Consider the following 10,066-nt stretch of genomic DNA (forward strand, 5'->3'; position numbering starts at 1 on the left):
CAGAAAGTGAGGAACAGGTTCTAGTGTCAGAACCTGTATTTGTAGAAGCTGGGAAGGTCTCTTCTCAGAAGGATACTGGAATTGGGAGTTCTAGGCCCCTAAAAAGGCTTAGAAAGCAAAATTCTGATGATATAGCTCCTACAGTCTCCTAAAAAGCTAAAAGAATTAAAACATTAGCTAAAAGGCCTGCAGATTCTGGTAAAGGACTGGACGCAACAGCTAAGGAAGGGAATCAGGAATCTCTGATCTCACAAGACCCTATTGAAGCTAACAATTCTCCAAGTGCTGATCCAGATCTTCATGCAACTCATCACTCTCCACTTCATGAGCCAGAAATAACTCATATTCCCACACCTCCAGTATCTCCAGTACATGCTGATAATCAGGGGCCAAGTGATAAAATTGACATCCATAACTTGGAAGTGCCTCAGGTTTTGTACTTAGAAGCTCTACCTACTCAAATCACTCAACCAACAATACCACTTCTTGATGCTGATTTCAATCCAGAATTTCCTACAACACCTTCTCTGCATCTAGATACTGAAGATAAGATGTTAGGTGACCATCAGAATATGGCTGTTGATCAGAACTTAGATGGAGATCAGCACTTAGAGGATGATGTTGAAGCCTCCATAGCCTCTCATACTATTCTTTTATCAGAGGATGCTGATGATGCTGATTCTATAAGTTCTGATGCTGCTAATGATAAAGTTACCGGTGAAGCTGCTGCTACAAATATAGATGTTGATGCAGCTGGTCCATCAGGACATGCACCTCAACAAACTGTTCATAAAGCTGAGATAGTCAAGAAGTTTGTTACAGGGGAAGCACCAGTACCTTGGAGTGAAACTCCTAGAGTACAGGAGTGGACTAAGGAGTGGAACACAGTTAGTTTTGTTCCCTCTGAAAAGATTCTTGCTGAGCATCTTGCAAAAGCTGATGAAATGCTGATAAATGATGATTTCAAGGCACAGCTGAGAGTTACTGCATTGAGTACAAGGCACCTTCAAGGCCAACACTCAATAACTCATGACAAGGTGAATAAAATTCAAGAAAACTTGATCCAGCAAGATATGAATCTGAAACTTGAAAAGAAAAGGTTTTTCCAACCTACCTTTGACAGAATTGCCAACATTGAGAAAACCCAAGAGAAGCAACAGTCTCGGATTGATGAAATTTTGAAGAATCAAGCTTCTCATCAAAATCAACTCAATGAGATCCAATCCTCAGTGGAATTGCTTGTCTCTCTTCTTTTACCTGCTGATGCCAAAAAGGGGGAGAAAGTAATTAAGTCCAAATACAAACCTATCAAGACACTGAAGGGAAAGGATGATGAAAAAGATGACCAGGGAAACTCTGGAATGGGTGGAGGTCATGGTCAAGGTAAAGGTTTTTCATCAAGTAAAGCTGGAACTACAAGTCAAAGAACAAGTTCTGATACTGGGAGAAGAATAAGTTCTTATACTGGTAAAAGGATAAGTTTTGATGAACTTCTGGAACTTAATGAGGAGATTTTAAGACAGGTATTTCTGAAAGAAAATCCAGGAATGGACTTTGAGAGTCTAAAGAAAGAAGAAGCTAGACTTAAGTTAGAAAAAGTCAACTCCAAATCTGAAGCTTCTGTTTTGAAAAGAACATTCCTAAGGCTAAAGGCATTGTGATAAAAGAAAGGATATATCTTGAGGCAACTAAGGCCAAATCACAAATGGAGATAGATCCAAGGTCCAGGGGCAAAGAAAAAGTTGGAGAACCTATAAAGGTTTATGTGCCTGCTATGGATAAAGAAATATCTGTTGAAGATGCTAATCTTACTCTGATTTCAAAGAAGATTTCTCAAACAACCTCTGACATGGCTCAAGTTGTTCAGAGTCAAGATATAGTAAGTTCTTATATGACACTGAAGCAAGCAACCTCTGACATAGCTCAAGTTGGCTTGATATCAGAAGATAAGTTAAAGGAAACCTCTGACATTGCTCATGTTAAATCCTCAAAGTTACTCCTACCAGGATTCACCAAAGCTAAACAGACTCAACCTTTGAAGGCTGCAGCAAGTGGTTTTGAAGCAAGAGTTGTTATATTGTAATATATACACTATATTTTTATTTTCAATTTTCTATCTCCTAAATGATTTAAGTTTACTTATCATGGTATTTTTCATTATTATAATATTATTTTTGTTTATTATTGATACTAGAAATATATATTAATTCAAATTAATATTAAATTTTAAAGAAAATCTATATATTAAGATTTACTATGTGAATTATTATTGAAAAATATTATTTACAATTTAATTTTTATTAAACCAAAAAAAATAATGAAATTCCCCGAGAATTCGCGGGGATCTCTGTTCCCATTGAGACGGGAATCGGTGACTAAAATAATCTCCTTTCAGGTATGGATCTGGTTTGGGAATCGATTTTGGATAGCCGGGATAGCACTCTCGATGCCTAAGTGATCCTATGGTCATCCCAAGTAACTATACACATTTTATAATTTGTTAACGTTTATGTATACACTGTTGATATATTATTTTGTTAGGAATGCTATCAGTTATAAATTTGTCCAGTGTACTTCAGAAATTAAAATCAACTTTTCGACAACCTCAATGAATTCATGATTGCAAAAAAAAACAGATTTCACTAATTTTACAGGTGAATGTAAACAAATTGACAGCCTATGTGAATCAACAGATTTCATTAACATTTACTTGCTAAACAGATTTCACTGACATTTACTTCTCAATGGTTAATGTTGGATAGGGATCTTGCAGAATCATCATTACTCAGGAGCTACGGGAGAAGTTTCAATGGATTTTCTGCCTATCTCACCGATCAAGAACGTCAAAAGATAGCTAGTAAGTACTACGAATCATGAACTCACGAATGTAGCATATGTAACACACAATAATTTATACATATCAATGGTATGAGACAACATATATTTTGTTTGCAGAACATGAAGCAGTGGTCTCAGTCTTCAGAAGTAGGAAAGTGCAGATACAAACAACAAGGTCTTGGGACTTCATGGGGCTGTCGGAGAATGTTCATAGAATTCCAAGTCAAGAGTCTGATGTCATCATTGGCGTTATCGACACTGGAATTTGGCCTGAATCAGAGAGTTTTGATGACAAGAACTTTGGTCCTGTCCCATCCAAATGGAAAGGAGCATGCATGGGTGGCAAAAATTTCACTTGCAACAAGTAATTTGATAAATACAAACACTAGGTTATCGTTGTTCTTCTGTGTTTTAAGTACTATAACTTTGTTTATTTCATGCATATGTAGAAAGTTGATTGGAGCAAGGTACTACACTAATTTCACAGAATACATGAAGCCATTTGATTCCGCAAGAGACAGGGGTGGTCATGGAACTTATAGAGCTTCAATTGCAGCTGGAAACTATGTAAGAGGTGCTAGTTTCTATGGGCTGGCAGAAGGAACTGCTAGAGGAGGAGTGCCTTCTGCAAGAATTGCTGCATACAAGGCATGCGATGATGATGGTTATAGCAGTGATGCAAATATATTGGGAGCATTCGATGATGCCATAGCCGATGGAGTTGACATTCTTTCAGTTTCACTGGGAATCCTATATTCATCCGACATAAGCACAAACTCTATTTCCATAGGAGCTTTTCATGCCATGGAAAAAGGCATTTTGACAGTAACTGCCGCAGGAAATCTAGGTGATACATTAGGATCAGTAGTTAATGTTTCACCATGGATGCTTAGCGTTGCAGCAAGCAGTATTGATGGGCAAATCATTAGTAAATTTGCTCTTGGAGATGGAAGAACGCTAATTGTATGTAATCTTCAACTAAAATGCTTTTACACATCTTTTTAGTTGTGCAGTACTGATGCTTAAGTCTTATGTGCATTGTGCAGGGACCTGCAATCAATTCTTTAAACTTAACTGGGTCATTTTTTCCTCTTATATCTGGACTAGACGGTACAAAAACATGCAAAGGAAAAGATGCAGAGTAAAGTCCCTTACCATTGACAATCTTTCTTTAAATTTGTTTTATTTTTTATTTTTTTGTGCGTGAATCTAATGGAAGACTTTTAATCATGAAATGTCAGGAAATGTGCTTTCGGATGCCTAGATAGCGAATTGGTGCAGGGAAAGATCATTCTTTGTCGCGACGGTGTATCCGCTCTGGATGAAGCTTCCAGAGCTGGTTCCCTGGGTTCAGTCATCTATAATAATGTGGAATATTATAATTACTCCGCAATTTATCCCATCCCTGTATCGTTTCTCAGTACTGATGATTTTTCTTTGGTGGAGGAGTATCTCAATTCCACAATGTAATTTTATTAAAATAAATTTATATCATTACTGATCTGAACTATTCGTTATTCCAGTTTTTTGCTAACTTTATTATTTGTTCTACAGGGAACCCCGTGCAAATATCTTGAAGAGTGAAGACATACAAACTCTAAGGCCCCAGTTGTAGCTTATTTGTCTTCAAGAGGGCCAAACCTACAAATCACGGAAATCCCAAAGGTACGCATTACCATCAGTTTTAGCTTTGATATTTTAACGTATACCCTTCATTGACATGTATTCATGCAATTTACTAAACAATACTACATGTTAACAATATTTCAGCCTGATATAACCGCACCAGGAGTCTCTATTCTGGCTGCATTTTCACCGGTTGCTTCACCATCAGATTCTGCTTATGATAAAAGATCTGTCAAATATGTCATCATGTCTGGAACCTCAGTGGCATGCCCCCATGCAGCTGGTGCAGCAGCTTATGTAAAATCTTTGCATCCTGAATGGTCTGCTTCAGCTATACAATCATCCTTAATGACTACTGGTAACAATTCTGTTTTAGAAAAAATAAACTGTCAATCTAAACTTATTTCCAGAAAATTACATAATTTTTTAAATTTTATAGCGTGGCGCATGGATGCTTCAGCAAATCCAGATGCAGAATTTGCCTATGGAGCAGGACATCTAAATCCAGTGAATGCTACAAATCCTGGTCTAGTGTATGAAACGACGAAGCAGGAATATCTTAGAATGCTCTGCAGTATGGGCTTTAATATCTCGAAGATCAGGAATTTATCCGGAGATAAAAACACTAGCTGTCCTGCAGCAGACACTTTCACACCTAAGGATATCAACTATCCAACAATGGCCGTTAATATAACCAAAAATAAGCCATTTACGGTTAGCTTTCCGAGAACAGTCACCAATGTTGGCTTACCAAATAGTACATACAAAGCATATATTACAAGTGAAACTGTGTTAGGCGTTAGTGTGAAGCCCAGAATTCTGCCCTTCAAGTCGTTGAACGAAAAGAAATCTTTTGTGGTAGTTGTCACTGGGAAAGGATTGCAAGAAAATACAAAACTCTCCGCTTCACTTGTCTGGACCGATGGCATCCACAGCGTGCGCAGTCCTATTGTTGTCTACTCATTTAATAGTACTAGCTTAGCTTAATTGGTGCACTACATTCTTGAGCAAAACAAAGAAAGTGCTCTAGCCTCTGGGATATCATGTATGGTGATTTATTTACAATAGTACATTTCATTCTTGAGCATAATAAACAATGTTTTCTAGGATATCATTTCAACTTACAACATCTTATTTACAATGGTTACAATGGGACATTTCAAACATATTAATAAACTTTATTAATAACTAACTTTACTGTGCCCTTCTCAACTCTCTTCTAAAATAATATTTCATTTTTTTCTATTTTGGTACGTAATATCCCGTAATTGTTAAAATTTGATTAATAATAATAATAATAATAATAATAATAATAATAAGATATTAAAAAAATGGATTAAAATTTGATTAATATTAGGATTTAATATTGGGGTTAGACTAATAGGCTAAAATTTGGATGAGATTTTAATAGATAATTTGTAGGTTAAGATATATGGTTTGTAGCATTATAAATACACCATATTCGTCTTTCTCATTATTATTCATAAAATTCGTAGGATAAAAAGTCACAAAAATCAGCAGTCTTGTAAAATTCGTAGAAAATTCATCTTAAGTCGGAATTCAGTGATCCTGGACTTTTCGGAAAGATCTTTTCGTTTCATACAACTTTTGTGTTTTGTATTTTTCAAGATAATATTGTATAGAGGGTCAAAAAGGCTATATTCAGATCTGACCAGTTTTTGAGATAAGTTTTCGATCGATCTTATTAGTGTTTTCAAAATTGTGTGATACGTGTATATTTGATTATCAAAACATGGGCTAAATGATGATATTTTTGAAATTATTATGTGTTACAAGTATATGTATTGTTGTATCTCTTCTGAATCTCTGATTTATATCATGGTTTGTGAAAATATCGAATAATAACTTAGGATCGCAGTCATCGGATTGTATTGACAGTTTTCTAAAAATTTAGGACCGTTATCACCGGGTTATAGTGGTCGTGGCATGAGTTATTGATTTTGAATTATTGTTGTTTATGTGGTATGTGTATTGTGTGTATCGAATAATAATAAAAATGTGTATCGAAAGTATTTGTTTCGTATGTCGTATATCGTATCATATTTTGTTATATGTGTTCTTGTTACTTGGCCAACTAGTTGGATCGATTGGTCTCTTACTGGGCTGTATAGCTCATTCTTATAATTTCAGGTTTCGTTTAAGATTCAAGTTGGTTAGTATTGAAGTTCGAGGACTTAGAATTGGAATAGATTGATCTTTGTGCTTACACTTTTAGTGCACTGTAATAGATTTTTTTGATCAATAAATTGTATTTTAAATTAGTTTTGATTTAGAATTAATAGTCCAGAAGCAGACTATTTCATGGTCATTTTAAATGAAATTATGAAAATAAATAAATATAATAAATTCATTGTCTGGTTAAACATGAGCAGTTCTGTCACTATTTAAAAATCTAATATCATAAAATTATATTATTTATTAGTTAATAATTAATGTGATATTTATTCCATTTTATTATATAATTTTTAAAAATTACAAAAATTAATTGAAACGATATGAGAGTCGCTAACTCACCGCCTAAATAATTATAATATAATATACTGATATAATTATTTTAAAAAATATTAAGAAAATATATGCATAGATACTTGAATTTGTAATATTTCATAATTTAAAAATCACAACAAACAATTTAGGAAAATATAATATAGTAAGTTGATTTTTAGGAAAAAAGAGAAGAAAAATTATTAAAAGGTAAATTTAGGAAAATATGGAAATGATAAGTTGATATTAAAAAAGGAAAAGTTTTACAAGGAAATTATTATGGTAAGATTATTTCAAAAATCTTAAGACATATGTTGTACAAATTTTAGGATAATTTTACTAATGATGATAAATTTATAATATCATCATTGATCTCGTTTTTATTTATAATGAAATTTTAGCTTTTTTTGTAATGGATGTGTTTTCACTGCAACATTGATCTTAACTGATTTGATGAAAATAACCTATTTCACTTTAACAAAACACTTGATATATATCTTCATCTTTTATTAAATACGACCCGCTATTAATTTGAGTCTAGCAATACCCATTTTTGCCGATTGATTTGCTTCCAAATTCTAATCCTTTTAACACTACAAGCCCAAATATCTGTGAACTCAATATTCAACCGGCAGAAGTCCAAGTCCAACCGTGAGTTTTAGATGCCAACTTTTTATTTCGTGAAGACTCGACCACCTTTTTTGCATCCGAACAGATAACACATTTTCTAAATGGCCAATACTTTTTTGAAAATAATTTTTGATACTTAATCACTTATATCAAATTTATTAAAATTATGTATAATATAAATAGATATCAGTAAAGACTTACGGGTTCTAAGCTATAAAATTAATTATGATTAGATCATTGTTCCATAAAAAAAATATGGTACACCGATAATATACAAGAAAACTATGAATTCTACTATAAAATCTCATACTATAATTTCATTTATAAAACATTAAATTTTATTACATACATATTGCAGCAAGTAAATATGAGTTATTCACTAAACTATATTTGTGGCCGCATCTTATTTCCAGTTTTTACATGAATCATTTAAGAAGCGACCTGAGTTCTGAGTACCGATATTTTTTTTTTAAGCATGTTATGTTTTATATGTTTCAATAACTACGATCGAGCACGCATATATTGCAGCAAGTAAATATGAGTTATTCATTAAACTATATTCCAGGTCACATCTTATTTCTAATTTTTACATGAATCATTTGAGGAGCAACCTGAATTCTGAGTACCAAGAATTCCTTTTTTAAGCATGTTATGTTTATATATTTCAATAACTGCGATCGAGCACGCCTCAATAACTACACATATGATAGTTTGTTTATAAATACCTTTGAAAACGATAACTGCGAGCACGCCTCAGTAACCACACATATGATAGCTTGTTTATAAGATACAAAATTTCACAAAATTTTGAACTTCAAATTTTAAATTTTATAAAAGCGATCAAAGATTTAGTCAATTTTATATAAATTCCACTGTAAAACTTAAAATCCACCCTCTTAAAGGCCACCAACATGATTCGGTCGATTTTATACTAAAATCCACCGAATATGGTTGATTATAGCTAAATTTGACCGATGGTGGTGAATTTTAGTAATTTTTGTTATAGTGGTATTGACTAATACTCACTCTATCCCATTAAATTCTGCACATTACTTTTTAGCATGCTTTTCAATGTTCATTTAAAGTATAACTCCATTATATATTTTAAATTTTTTTTCTGTATAAAATTTTTATGTTTAAACTTTTATTCAAAAAAATAAAAAATATTACGAAACTATATTTTATAGAGGTCTCGAAATACGTGTAAATAGTAAATGTAGAGAAATCAACGGGACGGAGGTGGTATGTATTAAGTCTCCGCTGAACAACTCATTTCCAGCTCGGCATTAGTATTTATATAACTATTCAATATGTACGTAGTCAGTAGTTTCAATTCTGTTACGGAAAATATACTAATTATAGATCTATAAGGAGAGATCAGGTATTGTAATGTAAACTAACAAGAATAAAATATAGAACAGATGTAAATGTTCATTTTTGTTCATAATGAAGTTTTAGCTTCTACTGTAACAATTTCACTTTAACAAAACACTTGATATATATCTTTATCAATATCTTCATCTTTTATTAAATACTAACTTATAACCCGTGTGATGTAAGTGCTAGCTACAATGTTTTGAAATTTTTGTACTAATAATATTGTTTTTCAAATAATAGTTAGAGTTATGTAATTTTATTGATTTATAATATGTTTCCATATTAGTTATTATGAAAAATATTTGTTGATTTTTCTATAAAATTAAAATTTGAAAGGTCTAAAAGTTATTATTGATTTATAATATGTTTCCATATTAGTTATTATGAAAATTATTTGTTGATTTTTCTATAAAATTAAAATTTGAAAGGTCTAAAAGTTATATGAGAACTTTTAATTTTAAGTGGCATTGCTATCATGATTTGTTTGACAAAGTTAATTTGTTTCATTCAGTTATTCCATTTTTTTACGAAACTCTTGTTGTGATTACTCTACACATGACATTTAAGGTGCATGAGTAATTTTTGCAACATTTAGCCAACAGAACAAAACCTATACGTTATATAGAACCAAAATAAAAAACAGTCAATTTTATTTATCAAGCACTTTTTTTTGGTTGCTCAACACAATACATTGAACTATTGTTCAGAACATATCATTATATCAAATATTTTTGCTTGCTAAACGCAGTTGAAACCTTATTGTACGTTCATACATTTTTCTACACGAAGCTTGCAGACTTTTACATGAAGCAAGACTCCTGGAAAGGATGGTTGTAGCTACTCTCTTGGAAACCCTACCCATTACATAGAAAACTTACAGAATTTTGCAGGGAAACGTACTTCAGGTCCTCCTCCATTGCTGTCACGACAAGTATATCTGCAGGTCATGACACAATTCGGTGATGCTAGCTAATAATCAATTAGCACAACATTAATAATTTGTCACTAATATCGAAATGGGGCACTTAATGTTATATATTGGAAAATTATAGCTTAAGTCAAACTTATCAAGTAGTTAACCATATTAATA

At 32.6% G+C, this 10,066-nt stretch overlaps 1 pseudogene; it reads left to right on the top strand.

Moving 5' to 3' along the window:
- The first annotated feature begins 2,317 nt into the window (after window positions 1-2,317).
- On the top strand, window positions 2,318-5,451 carry LOC141711451 (subtilisin-like protease SBT4.3; annotated as a pseudogene).
- The last annotated feature ends 4,615 nt before the right edge of the window (window positions 5,452-10,066 follow it).

Source organism: Apium graveolens, chromosome 1 (assembly GCF_009905375.1).
Source record: "Apium graveolens cultivar Ventura chromosome 1, ASM990537v1, whole genome shotgun sequence".
Taxonomy (NCBI): domain Eukaryota; kingdom Viridiplantae; phylum Streptophyta; class Magnoliopsida; order Apiales; family Apiaceae; genus Apium; species Apium graveolens.